Genomic DNA, 9,852 nt, shown 5'->3' on the forward strand with positions numbered 1-9,852 from the left:
TGCAGCGTGTGGTACCAGCAACTGCAGATGGCGATTTAGACCCGAATGGTGTTTTAAACACAGGATTTGGTCACTCTCTGATCCAAAGTCACAGTGCCTGAGCTTCCCCTGGTGGCATTGGAGCAAATCTTGGGCTCTGGGAGCCCTGAGGCACCTTCCTTATTGTTAATGCCTGTCACACATGAATCCATGCAGAAGAGTCTTGTCTCCTTAGCCCCGTTAAGCTGTGAGTTTACAGCTCTGTGTGAAGTAGCACAGGCAAGGTACGTGATGAGATGCAAATGGGGGGGGGGGGGGGAAGTGCTTTTCCTGATGTTCGCAGAAGCAAGCTAAACACCTGTGAGAAGCGGGTGCTTCAGGGACACCCACGTTTGCAGATTGTTCATGGGTATCTTGGAGATAGCACTTCTCTACTTGTGGAGTGATTAGTTACCTCTTCAGCACTGGCAGAGCTTGTGGATGATGAGCTCTGCCTTCACCTGCAGGTGTTGCCATGGCAAGGGACTCCAGAAGTACATTCAGGCAACAAAATAAAACAAAAAGAGGGATAAAGCAAAAATGAGAAATGGCAGCAGAAGACAACAAGAATATCACACTGCATGGTGCTTTCCTGGGGACAGCCAACACTGTGGCTGCATCCCATCTCACATAGCATCATTGGGTGCTGGCAGGTAGCTCATGACCATGGCACTGCAAAGTCTCCTGTCGATGTGCCAGCTTCCATTTGTGGTGCTGTGGTGCAAGTGTGGCCCAGACCAAGGGAATCCAGCCAGAAGTTTCTGGGACAGAGCAGCTTGCATTCTAAAACCTCAGTTCAGGATACGATTCACTTTAAGCATTTCAGGAGTCCTATTCATTTTTAAGTGCTTTAGAAGGTCACAGTCTCAATCTTATTCTGGTCCTGATTTCCAGGTGTTCAATGGGAATAGCATTTTACTTCTTTCTCATCCTGCTTGAGTAAGCCTTTTCTGTGTGTTTGTTTCTATCTTGGTGGAACTATCTGACTTGAGCATGTGTGCATCTGAGCTACTTCGTAAAGAAAAGCTCGATCTAGAAGACATGTTGGCATCTAGTTTTTAAAGTCATTACTCTCTTGTTCACTCTTCTGCTTGTCAGTCCCATAGCTGAGGACCTGCTGCTGTGCTGTTTTCTTCTCATCATTCATACTCACTTTTCTCCAGAGAAGTAAGTAATCTTAGAGGGAAACAGTCTTCTGTTGCATTTTACCTATATGCTGGGTGAGACCCTGTTTCCTCCATGCTCCAGTGCTCTCAGGAAGGAGGTGCAGCCCTGCGGAAGGAAGGAGACCTACAGTGTGCTGCAGCCAGTGCCCCATCCAGGCAGGTTTGGGAGGAGGCCTAGAGCACCACAGCATGGCACCTCTCCTTCCAGGCTGGATATTGTCTCTGCTGGTAAAGGCCGGCCTCATGCACTATGGTTGGCCTCCTCCCAGGATAAAGACTTTCATATATTACTAAGTTTAGCAGCGGGGGTGGGGGGTGGGGGGAGTCAGTAGAGAAAGAAGAGCGCTCAGTGTGTGCTCCTCGGGGTGTTAACATCTGTGATATATATGCTTGCCCTCATCCAGTGAGTGCGGCTTCATTCCTAATTAAGAATTGCAGTAATCAGCCAAGAGGCTTTTTGTGTGAAGTTGAGGAGCCAAAATTATTTGTGAATTCAGCTCAGATTCAATGGATTCTTCTTTTTTTTTTTTTCCTTCACCCACCCTTGAAATGTTTCATTTCTACATTTTGCAACAAAGTGCTTTCATTTTGTAACAAATCTAATTTCCTTCGAAGAGTGTGAAATGGTAATTTTGTTTTGCTGTAAAAGCCTATTCTTGGGTTGATCCAAGCCACTAGTATTGTTGTGAGGGGTTTTTGAAGTTTGGTTGTCAGCTTGAAAAAATTAACTATTTGCATAGTTGGTTCCATGAGACAGCTCAACAGCTCTGGAGCCGGATCCGAGATCAAGGTCTGTGCCAAGAAACAGGATCTACTGACGGGACTGGACAGCCTCCCTGCATTTAGTTTGCCACGGGCAAAATGATGTATCCAAGATGTTCCTTACAAAAAGCTTTGTCTTTGCTAGCTATGGGCTAAGAAAGGGTACATTTAAGGTAACGTTTGCTGCTTTGGTTAGAACCAGTTTGTAATTTTATAACTTTTCTAAGTGCTTCTATAACTTTTTACAAGTACTTTGATTCCACTTGGTTTTCATGGGCCAACAAATTTACCAAATTCCAGGAAAATGTGGTTTGCGTTTTTTTGTCTGGGGCCTCAGAATGTCTGAGCCCCTAAATAACACATTGCTGGAGGCTTAGTTGTGTGCAACCTAGAAATGAGAGCAACTGTGGCCTGTTTATGAGTTATTAACCCATCAGGAATGCCATTCCAAACAAATATAATTTACAGAGTGTCGGGACATTGCTGCTACAGCATCATCCAGAAGCTCAATTACAAATGCAAAAGAATGCTGTTTAAAAAGCCATTTTGGTCAATGAAAACACACCATCAATGTCCATGGTGTGTTAGACCCAACTCTATGGAAAGGAGTCTGTAATCAAAGGGTAACCTTTGTCATTGAAAAATAAAATGTCACTGAAATGAAGATGCACCAATCTGAGATCCAAACCCAGAGGAACGTGATGTGATTCCAGTGTGGGGCTGTTTGTGCTGTTGTATTTATACCAGTGCATTTCAGAGCTGAAGAGAAGTCTTCACTGCAGTTCAGCCATTTACTCTAACTGGAGTTCAGTTTAACCCTTCTCCTTCTGTGGCGTCACTCATTCTGACTGAAATAACATACCTGAAGCTGTTTTCTTGCCTTTCTCAATGCCCACATGGGCACTGTGGATTCTGTGTGAGGATCCTGCCGTCTTGCTCTGGACTATTATGGCACGGTTGTGTTTGTTCAGGAATCTTTTATACATGGCATTTTCATCTTCACCCTCTCAATACTCCCATGTCTGTCTGTGCTTGTATATATATATATATATATATGTAATTTTGGAGGTGCTTCAGCTTTTCTTTTTGCCCAGTCATCTGGAATTACTCTCTTCAGCTTTCTGTAAGGTTCAGTCAGTTTGTGCTTCTCATCTGGGCTTGTCAAATTTTGTTATAGAAATAGATAGCACTTGGCTGATTTTACCCTCCTCTTCTTTTAGCTTTGTTTCCACTTCTTGCAAGTGCTCTCAAATGGATGCCCACTAAAAGAAGGTCCTTCCTAGTTTAGATCTCTTTTGATTAGTACCTTGCAATGTCATGCTAATTCCTGAAGCCTGGGTGATGCTGCCCACAACAGTGGCTTTTCTTGAGTTTCTTATGTGGATTCTACACTCTGTTGACAAGTGCTGGCCCAGAGCTCCAGCTGCAATATGGTTTGCAATTATAACAATTAGAACAAGTATTTCCTTTTCATTCTTAACATTCTCTGTGCTCTGTGAGCCCAGACAGGGATGGTTTCAGCGACTTGAGGGCTCCACAAACATGGAATAGTGGATGTTAGCATGGAAGGGTATTCTCAGCTCACTCATATGTTTTGCATTTTAAGCCCTTTATGCTTTTGGGGGTTAAACAATGATACCTACTTATGTAGCAATGTTATCTTTCCCATGGGCTGTTTTTATGCTGGCAGTCTGGGGGGAGGAGAGATTCCAAAGGTCATCATGCAAGCTAATATCCCATTTTAAATGAGATGACGTTGAACTTCTCTCTCTTTAAATTCACTTTTATCCATATATTTGTGGGTCTTGAATCAAGTCATTGTACAGTATTCCCAAACAGGTATCTCCTGTCCTCTTCACATTTTCATCCCAATATGTGTCCAGATGCATTTATTTGTACCATTTTGCCAAAACTAGCATCTTATTAAGGTGAAAGCTTATCTCACCTGCCTGACACCTTGCCCTTCATACTGGTTATCTGTATATTATTTCGCACTTACCTCTTCATATACTGCACACAAATGTGGTCTGTGCCATTTGCTTACCCTTGTATGCTCTCTGCATGCCTTGGTATGCTTTTAATTAGGTGCACTTCTGCTCTTTCATTGCCTGTTAACCCTTTCTTTTGAGAAGCACTTTGCCTCAGCCCTGCAAATACCCTCTGCTTTTAACAAAGTCAAGTCCATTTCCCTCAGTAACCTTGATTTCACCAGCTATCAGTTATACCACAACTAATTCAGACTCTAATTAGTCCATCTGTTAACTATGCAAGTCCACATGACTTATCTTTATTATGTAACATAATGGTCAGTCTTCCTACCTGCTACTGATATTTTAGTGTGAAAAATATGCTTTTCTGCTTATGGCATTCCCATGTTGTCAATGTGCCCCCTATGGAATATATTGCAGATTACATGGTTCTACAGCCTGTGCTGAGGAAAGTCATAAGGAGTTCCACCTCTCTGTTTTATTCTTGCTGCAGTTATTGTTGCTTTCAAGACAGCACAGAGGCTTTGTAGATACCCCTTCCTTTTCTTTGCCAACTTAAAGCGGTTGATGCCCATAATTTTTTTATGGGGGAAAAAAAATGATTAACCTCTAATAACAAAGGCAGAATAATCACGGAATACTTTGATACTATTAATACTATTCGAGTGATATGGGCTAAGATTTGTTTTCTGTTGCATGATGAGAGTCAATATTAATTGACCACTTGAAATACCTAACCTGTATTTTCTGATCTCATACAGACTTGAGAACTTTCAGCCATTCAACCTTGTCACAATCCAGAGGACTAAACCCTGTTGGTCACCAGCAGTGCTCTGACAAAAGGTTCTAAATTCATTTTCAGGAAGTTTTTGTTTCTGTTTTTCTACAATATTTCTCATTATTTGGAAAAATAACTCTGTGTTCTGGAAGGCTGTGGTTACGGTTTGGCTTTCTTGGAACACAAGAGTGAGTATTGATAAATGCAAACTTGAGCGGCTTTAACCGTGTCTATTGTGCATGTGCTCACAGGGGTTCAGCTTATTTGACCAAGGAGAACTATCCCATGCTTTAGATTAATTTTCCCTAGAAAATGGGAAAACTAATCCAGAACCAGAAGAAAGTTCTCCTTTGGCATCTTGATGAAGATTGTAAAGATGAAAAGAGGGCTTCTATTCGTTTAATTTCAAGGACTCAGAATTGAGCTGAAACCAGATGTCATTGAAGGTCTCATGGTTTCTCAGCCTACAGAGGGATTTCAAGCACCTCAGCTGAGCAGCAGGAGGCTTCTTAGAGACTGGACATGAATCTTTTGGATTTTACTTATGTTAAAGCACCATTGTAATTTGTTACAAGTCTGTTGCCTACTTTGAAATCTGCAGGATCACACCCTCCATGCAGAATTTCACATGGCTCTTTTGAATGTTGTCCTCAGAGTTCCATGCAGCCTTCTCAAACACTGTCCAACCATTCCAGCAACACGTTGCTCAGAGTTATCTCTAAATCTCCTTTATTCCTTCTGCCACTTCCGTTGAGTCCCAAAAGTTCTTTGATGGGACAGAGAAGAATTGATGCCAAAGCTGAATGAGTTACAGCCGCTACCACCTAATTAAAATGATTTTGTGCCAGTTGCTTTTGTTGGGTTGGATCCACACATAATATAATTTTAATCCTGTTTATAGGCACTCCTGGGACAGATTTGAGATCAGCGTTGCCATTTAAGTGAGGTTAATCAAGCATACTGTATGCAGCTTTTGTTTCTCTATTGTGTGTGAAAGGTGACTAGAGCTGATGGGCTCCTGGCTGGCTGTTTGCTGGGAAAACCACTACTTTCTTGTTAACAGAGTGTCTGATCATTAACCTAACCCCAGCCCCAGTGACTCTTTCTGCCTGGTCCTTGGAACTCTACAGCTGGTGTTATTCACAGAGGAGCTTATAGTTATGAACTGGGTTGTACTGGCAGCGGGTACGTGACTGTAGAGAGGGTAGAAACCAAGTGCAAAATAATTACATCTCCCCTCAAAACAAACACTGTATTTTGTGTTCTTGGTGCGGTTTATGTATATGTAAAGGACATTATGGCAAAATGAAAAAGACCCTCATAAAAATCCTTCTTGAAAAGTATTGTTGCTGACAGCCGTGACCTCTGTGAGTCTGCATGTTTACCCATAATTCATAATTAACAAAGACATTAGAACTGCCACTAGAGGATTCTGGGCTTTATTTCTTTCTAACTGGGCAGTACTAATGCTGGAAGTGCTCCCAATTCAGTGATTTAACATTTCAGGAAATCTTGGAGAGGCAGCAGAAGCCTCCTTATATAGTTCATACTCTGGGACTGTGGTTATACAGATATGGCTGAGATAATTATTCAGCTCTTGTTATTGCTATAGTTCTGCACCTGATCCCTGAGCCATTAGAGCACTCTGCAGGTTATTACAACTATCAAACATCAAGGTCTCTTTTCTAGTCTCTCGACTATGTGGTTATCATTTTACTTCTTTTAAATCCTCCATCTGCAGAGAAAGCTTCGATGCTCTAACTTGGAGATCTGCTAATGCTTTTTTTTTCTTTATAACTTCCCAAATGAGGGCCTTTTCTTACCAACACATTAACATAAAAATATAAACTTAGACTTTCTCCACTTGGCTTGGTTTTATTTTCTCCCTCTTGTTGATTTCTTCTTTGAGATGCTGTGCACCTACACTTTAATCTGTGTAGAGGTGGGGTACTTCAGAACCATGAAACCCCATAAAATCTCTGCAGTATGATGCTATTTCTGATAGTGGCTTAACTTAGTGTTAGTTTTTAGCTGATACACTTTGCTTTAGGTATATTTTCACCTCATTGCTGCTTTTCAAGCTGGACAAAAATGAATCAAAATAGAATGGTACCTTTAAATGAGGTTTTAACTCACTGTGCTTAAAGATTTGTTACTTTGTGTGCCATAGGTCAGTACTCCCCAGCAGCATTTAAAGTGGGGAAGCTTGGTGGAACAAAACTGTGGTAATACTGGTTTATCATCAGCTGGCTTGCACCGATTGCCTAAAAACAACCCCCAAAACATGATCAGAATCATGTAGATCTGAATCTCCTAACCCTCCATTTAGGTGTTCAGGGTGTAGGCATTCACTGCATGATGATATTTAAGGTAATTTTGTAAAGTAAAAGCCTAGAGCAGACCTCTGTGGGCTGCATTGGAAGGGAAAACAAGGAGCTAATGGTGCTTTATGCACTAGGGAGCTCAGCTTTTCAAGATCTGTGTTGTGCATTATACCAACAAAACACCTGCAAAAGGCATTCCATCAGCGCCGGGCAAACTGATGAGGAATCTAATCCACCAAGAGTCAGGGGCAGTCACAGGCAGTATGGCAAAAGGAGGAAGCATATGGTTGCCTTACTTAATATTGCTGTACTGTCATCCCACAACATATTCCCCTAAATGGGCATTAGCTTTATTGGGAGATCAGAAGGATGTGGAATGCTGGAGAAAATAAAACCAGCATATATGTGAGGGTTTTTTCATCTTTTTAAACACAATGTGTAATTTAACAGCTACATAATTTCTGTGAGACAGAGGAATAAATGTATAATGCATATTCTACTATTTTTAAGATCATAGATATTAACGAGTGTCTCAGGAAAGCTGTGGTTCTATGTAATGAAAGCAAAGGGTAATTATGCTTTGACTTGTGCTTTACTTGTTCTCTGGTTATTCTTATGCATTTTTACTGTTTCCTCTGCATGGCCTTGCATGAGAATAGCACTTCTACACCAAGTCTTTGTTAAGGTTTTGGCTTAAACCCCTCCATACTTTCCCAGTTGTGTTTTATATTCCATTTGTGTGGCGTTAAAATAGAGAGGGGGACTCAATTATTCCTTTGTATTGGGTTAGTGCTCTGAAATGTATAGAGATATACGAAGTAAGAAGGCATCTGACCAATGGAACTGCTTAAAAATGGTAAAAATATGTGGGATTTGAGATTTGAATGATCTATTAATATTTCTTCTACACTTTTGGGAGCTACAAGAAAAGGCAACTTTTATACCTTTGGGTTTTTTTAATGAGTCCATTGGTTAAGCTTTAAAATCACTGTGGCTGGTTCACTGTAACAGCAGGTTATTTGTGTACACAACTCCAACCAGCTGCGTTGCAGGCCTGAATGGCCTTGAATGGCTTTTAATATAACTTGAGTAGTTGTATTAAAAACTAATGAATAGTAAAAAATCTTATCTTTCAGGAGCCTAAAGTTCTCTGTGTTGATTCTGGGACGTACATGTGCACATAAAAAACACTTTAATTCTCCTGTTGTAAACATACAACACTGTCTGCAGAATTCCTCACCTGTGTTGCAGATGAAAGCACACAGTTAAGGAAATAAAGACCTTTTCCTTAGCTGAATATTAGTGGCTTTCTTAAAGACAGATTCATTAAAAAGTAGGATCAAAACAGTTTAGAGCAGGAAGACAAGGCATTGGGAGCAGCAATTGGGAGTGTCACCCTTAATATAGAGCCGTGTTGTTCTACACAGTTTTCTCTTTGAAACCAAGGTGGTTTTCCCACATTGAAGCCAAAGTCTTACAACTTCATGCTTATGGGCAAAAACTTGTACTTGCATCCTGTTGGATTTAGGACAGATACAAGAATTGACTTTGGCCTTAGGATGAAATAACCAGCACCTATTTCTCATTAATCCCTGTCTTTAAATAATAATGACTAGATTTGTGATATTTATTAACTTATAACTTGCTTTGGAATGGGGAACCACATAAATCATGAAATGGGTCATGAACTAGTGTATTTAATATTAATTTAAACAAGTATTTAATATTATACTATAAGTAGAGCCTTGTTGTCATGTTTCTTATAAAAGGTGAATAATGGGAATTTGATAGAAATGGTAAATTATGCATTTTGACTTTATTTTAGGACCACTGCAGTGCAACGTATTGGGATGTCAGAGCTATGCATGTGTTGATCTAATGGAAGGCTTCTTGCTTCCCTATGCCACCATCGCGTCACCATGCTTGGAGGCACATGCTGCTGTGATTGACACCCTGTGGTGCTCCAGTACCGGTGGAACAAAGGTGACTTCACTTTAATGGCTTTTGTTTTGAAGATAGAAGTGCACACTGTGTTATTCTGTGCCAGGGAGCAGCAATGGTGGGGCCAGGAGCTGAGGGTGACAGCAGGGCTGATAGGGCTGGTGGTTTTAGTGATAAAGGGCATAGTCCCACAGCACCAGAGCAAGCCAGGCTCAGGTCTGTGTTGGCGATGGGAAGAGGACACCTCCCAGTGATGGTAAGCAGGGTTAGAAACAGATCACCAGGCAAATCCACAGCCAGGTGACCAGTCTGAAAGTCAAGCCAGGAAGGCAAGTTCAGGATCACAGAGGTGCATGGCCACACACAGCTGTAGCACAGCTGAGAATAGGACTATGGACAAACCGCAGACCTCCTGACCACAAATGCGGCTCCTATGGATATAGTAAATGGGAGGTGGCCCTGGCAAGGCTTCTCACAGCTCTTTCCTGGTGATGGGGAAAGGACATTTCCAGCGATGGTAAGCTGGATCCAAGGTTACATGGCTGTAACATATCAGAGATGGCCTTGAACCCAGGCAACCAAATCCTGGGCTTGAGGGCCACGTGTGCATGGAAGTGCACTACATGACTGGTCTTTTGGATAAATGGGACAGTTAAAGAATAAATTCTTGGCTTCCTGGTGTGTAGTCCCTCAGCCTAACACTGAACCACTGGATTTCAAATTGAAGGTAAATTACATTCCTGAAGGTCCAAAGTGGTTTTGTGGATTTAGCCACACTGGCCCCTTTGCAGCCAGTGGGAAAGGAGCAGCTAAATCTTCCTCTGTGTTATCGTCTGCTGCAGTGGCAAAGGATGGGGCTGGAGGCTGGGAAAGAG

The sequence above is a fragment of the Lathamus discolor genome, chromosome 5 (genome assembly GCF_037157495.1).
Source record: "Lathamus discolor isolate bLatDis1 chromosome 5, bLatDis1.hap1, whole genome shotgun sequence".
In the NCBI taxonomy this organism is placed as follows: Eukaryota; Metazoa; Chordata; class Aves; order Psittaciformes; family Psittacidae; genus Lathamus; species Lathamus discolor.